Raw genomic sequence first — 5,467 nt, 5'->3', positions numbered from 1 at the left:
ATTCTTTCCGAATACAACTTTATGATACACTTATTTTCAACAATCGCGCTAAAACAAACGGTATATCAACGAACGTCAATAATACTTCTGACTGCAGTTCAATTACTCACTATCTTCACACACACATTACATTATTCTCCCGTCACGTTGTCACCCTCTTTTATATACCAGACTACCCTATATCTAGTAAATACTAGAGCATTCTCCAAAGTACAGGATAGTTCTAGAAAGTAGAGGGCGTAAGAATAGTCACGTGATCTCGATGACGCAACAATATCCTTTAAATTTCAATGAAATAAAATAAAGATACGAAAAGCGCCATACGAGAGCGTCTACTGCAGTAATGCGATCTTAAGCCTAACAGTTGAGGAAAAATTTGTTTTGGTATGGTTAATTAAACTGGATCTTTTTTTCTTTGTACCAAATATATAAAAAAAAACACTCAGTAAACTACTACAACATTTCTTTACTGAACTGTAGCTTTATTGCTTTGTTTTATTTTCACATTTGTAGTTTTCATGTCAAATAAACTATTGAACTTTCAGAAACTTGTTTTTCAGTCATATTGCAGATTTACTGTGATGCAAAATACATTTACAGGAACTCGATTTATTTTCCCATTTTACTTCCGAACTACTGATATATGTGCATAACAAACATTCTGTTTATTTCCCTCTCTCAGAGAGACCAAATCGCAAAGGCTTTTGACAAGGGCTAACAATGACATCCAAAGACACTTCAGTCGAGGAAGAGTATTTCAAGCCACTAGTCTATTCATCGCCACCTGGGATAACGTAGGACATTTTGACCAAAAAACAAGCTTAGTAAGTTACAGCATGCTATTATTTGTATTCTTGTAGGCTATGTCTTTATGTATTATTTTATTATTTATTGTTACTTGGCCCTAGAGGGAGTTTTCACTTATGTAATAGGCTTGTCTTAATGACTAGAATATTTTGAAAGTTTGAGAAACATTTTCAGCAGAGTAAAATGCCAGTTAGGCTTGAGACAGAGGATTGACTATATTGTTACTTATCTGCTTGTTTGTTAATTTCCTGTATAAATTCTTTCCGAGGAACTTCAGCGATACAAGTCCCTTCTTGATTAAACCAGTTTTTTCTTTCTCGATACAAACTTTTAGTACACAGTAAATCCACAGTCTCGATAACTTTTCTCTCTACGAGTACAAATTCACACTTTATGTTACCGTCACTACTGTTCGCTTCTTTAATTATCTATCTCTTGTAGGCAGATTTTGTTAAACAAGACCGATGTCTTTTTAGGTTTACTTTCTTCTCAGAATTCTTCTCAAGAAGTCGATAAGCCGTCTTAACGTTGTTAGAACAACGGGTAAAAGTTGTAGCTAGCGATGAGTTGGCCGACGCGTTTCGAATGCATTCTGCATCCATTATCAAGGCTGAATGTTGTGTGAATTGTGATTACTGTTGGTGGATATTTATAGGTATGGGTAAGCAGGTGGTGGTATCTAGCTCGTGGAAGGCGTTAATTGGTGGAGTGTTGTATTGTGGCTTATGCTCTGTAATATAGTTTCAGGTGAACCTCTCTTGATTCTGGTAAAAAATAAATGAATCTGAGAATACAAAAGAGAACATGTGAGGGGAAAATTTTGTATCATGTTCTCAAGATCTGTTATTGTGGGGTGTCTGCTTTCCTAGGGTGAGTGATCTTCTAATCCCTAGAGTTATTTAATCAGAGCTTTGCATGTAAGGAAATGCATATTCCACAAGTTAGAAGTCCTATAACCTGGAGGAAGTGTGTTATGCATTTTCTGTATTTATATTTTAAAGTCGAATTATTCAAAAGGTTTTGTTTAGTCCAAGTCTATAAAGGTTTCATTTAAACATATGGCCCAGAAAACTGTTGATTTTGATCTAGGTACTTTTGTTCATTTGCTGTTTTCTGGAGATAGTACCTGCTCCACCCATGGAGATATTGTTGTAACGCTTCTACTACAGCAGTGTCCTTCACTGGTAAAACAGATGATGCCTAAAAGTTACAGCCTTCCCCATGTTAATGAGATTAATTAGTCACGTGGATAGCACTAGCTGCTATGGGTAAATCTGATGTTTCCTGTTAATTAAGGAGTGTTATGTTCAAACAATTCTACAAGGTATCTAAGTAAATTGATCGATGGGAAATATCCTAAGGGAAAAGCTAATTAATCAATTCACCAATCCAGCAGAAGGCAACCATCCAGTGTCCAATGTAACTATAAACACTATATTTTGTGTCTTTGATCTAAATGTAGCTCGTCATTTTGCATTACCTATCTGTCTAGTCTCTATTTTTTAACTTAAAACTCAGTCAGCTTAATTAAGTTTAGATTTACTTTGTAATTCGTTTGTAGTGAAGCACAGAAATACACACTGGGCTATCTGTGCTTTCCCTGCCACGGGTATCGAAATCTGGTTTTTAGTATTATAAGCCTTAAGATTTACCACTGTTCCATTGAAGAGTTACTTTGTAATTTATCCTGTCAATCCTCCCATTATAAAATGGATCTTCCTAGCGTTCTATGTGGAAATCAGCTAATCTGAGAATACCACAGAGTAGGTAGGAAAGGAAAATTTTGTTTCATGACCATAGGATTTTATTGGTTTTTTTTCTTCATAATATGTGTATTGCCTTATTTCAGCACTTGAGTGCAAGAGTTGAAAACAATGCTTCTAACTGGAAGAATGGCATTTTCTCTAAGTGGAAGGGCTCATGACTAAGAAGGATAGTTTGCTGCTGTAAAAAGATGGTTGTTTGAGAGAGGTGTTAAATCTATAATAAATGTTCTTCTGGTCATAGAACTTTCACTGATGCTGCAAAAGTCCCTGATACTGACTTTCTTGCATCTGCAGACTCAAGAAGATCACCTGATGTTTGGTGTACTCATAATGGTAGATCAGGCATTGCCCCAGAGAATTAATCTAAGTGCAAGAGAAGTATGAATGACTGAGGGTCACTGAGGTGGAATGGCACCTGGTGAGTCTGAGACCAAGTAGGGGAGGTTCGTAGATTACTCCTCCCAACTATGATCAATATCACCTAAGAAGGGCTGGACATTCTGCTAGTGGATGACCTCCTCCAGTCAGACCTGTTTTTATAGCAGATGAGGCAGAGAACACTCATGAGTAAAGATCATGAACCACAGGATAGTGAGCCTACCAGGACGACCATACATCACAGTGAAACCTGGAGTCATGTATAACTGCAAGAAGAGCTTCCCAAAACAACTACTTGATCTGCCACCCTGGACCAGGGTCCAGCTATTTGTGCAAGAGTTAAAGTCTCCTAGTAGATTTATTTCAATGTGCCCTTGACATCAGCGGAAACCCAGCCAGACATTGCCAAAGAACCCATAAGGGAAAGGTTTTGGAAAGCATCACAGGTCCCTGTGAACGAAGCTTAGCAAATTTTGCCAAAATATGCTGTACCATTTCTTGAAGCATTTCAGATAGATTAGTGCTTGAAATGGCTGGATTCAGGATCAGGCAGTCTGGTGCCCTATCCTGAGCTTAGATGGTCCCGTTCTGAAATTCATCAAGCATTTGGACAAGGTGCAACAAGCACACAGGAACACAATTATGGCCAAGTTGTGCCACTGAAACAACCAAATGGAAAATTGAGTGATCCATCTGGCCAGATTTATAGCTTAGAAGAGGAGCACTACCAAGAGTCTATCCATTTATGCAGGTGAATTGCGTCAGTAAAGTTTATCCTGTTATGGCTTCAGCAGATTACAAAGATATATTCGCGGATAAGTTCATCAAGAGACTTTCTAGTAAGATCATCAGACTTCTCCTCAGGCACACAGAAGTAGAACTCTTTGCAGAGCCTGTTAAGATAGCAATGGTACGAAACTGGCCTCAACCTGTTATCAAGTGAGAAACTCACAGTTTTCTTAGTTTGTAGCATATTACTGATAGTTTATTGCCAACTTTTCCAAGATGCACTTTGTAGGGAATGAGCAATGTGACCAAGCATTTTAAATATCTAAAGGCTGCTTTATGGATGCTCTATTTCTGGCATATTTCCAAAACAGTGTGTTTCTATTAGACACCAATACTAGCAATGATGGAATCACTGTTATCAAATTTGCAGGACAGAATTGAACACGTAATCGTGCATGACAGTCATCCACTCATGGCTCCTAGACACAAATACTAGACAACAAAGAAAGAACTGTTCAAAGTTGTAGGTTTGTGAAACACTGTCTTCACTACTTGTATAGTAGGAGGTTCACCATCCACATGAACCATGTTTTGCTTGAATGGGTAATGAACTTTAAAGCCTGGAAGAAATAATAGCACTTTGGATAACGACACTGTAAACATTAACTGTCATAATGCATTGTCTGGGCTCATAACACAGACATTCAGATGGACTGGATTGCCACTTGGTTAGATCCCGTCATGGAATATCTTGATCCTGGACACTGTGTGGGAATTAAAAAACATTTTTGCTATATCAATGTCAAGCCCTGAAATAGAAGATTCTTCTAGTGGATTGATATCATGTTTAACACTTTGGAAGCTCTCGGAAGCACAAATAAAGGTTCTACGCCTAGAATGGGCACGTCTTGCCATGCAGCAAGGTAAAGTCAGACCAGCAAAAACAAAGATGAACACAGCATGGATGCAAATAATCTGTTGCATTTGAATGGTCAGTTGGAGCCATGGTTCTAAGGCTGTGCTGAAGCTAGTTGTCCCAAGAGATCTATGATAAGAGGTTCTCTAGACTTCGTATAACACAAAGACTGGAGGACACCAAGCTATTACCCACAGTTGTGTCAGTATTCAATGGCAATTCTTCTGGATACAGTTGAGCCGAAATGTTTAGTGATAGTTTGAATACATTATGGTATATGCTGCCCAGAGAAAAACTGGTCAATATATGTAAACTCCGAGATAGAATTATTGGGAATAATCTGCAGATGCTGGCCTTAGATACTGCCCCCTCTCTGCGATTGAGAAAAGTCATTGGTGCATGTTGTTGCTAATGCCTACTTCACGAAGTGGGCCAAGGCTTATCCATTAATTGATACATTGGTTACATAGCTGATGTGTTAACAGAGAACTGGATAGCATGATTTGAAGAACAGGAAGAGATCCACACAGATTAGGGAGCTACATTTAACAGTCATTTATTCTCCGAGATGTGTAAAGTATTAGGTGTGATGAAGATGCACACTTCTCCTTATCACCCTCAATCAAATGGTTTAGCAGAACAGGTAATACACATGTTTGCAAAGTTTTTAAATGCCAGTGAACCAAGTGGGGTGAACAACTTATCATCCATTATCACATCATACAGAGCAACTGAATACAGATCTACAGGTAATTTTCCGAACATGCTCATGTCCTGATGGAAAATACTACTCCCTATTGACATGATATATGACCCTCTCACACAAACAGATTCCCCCACAATGTTTATAGGAACACATAGTGCGGTTAAG

The sequence above is a fragment of the Limulus polyphemus genome, unplaced genomic scaffold (assembly GCF_000517525.1).
Source record: "Limulus polyphemus unplaced genomic scaffold, Limulus_polyphemus-2.1.2 Scaffold190, whole genome shotgun sequence".
Taxonomy (NCBI): domain Eukaryota; kingdom Metazoa; phylum Arthropoda; class Merostomata; order Xiphosura; family Limulidae; genus Limulus; species Limulus polyphemus.
The sequence above is the reverse complement of the archived record's forward strand: the minus strand, read 5'-3'. Positions refer to the sequence as shown.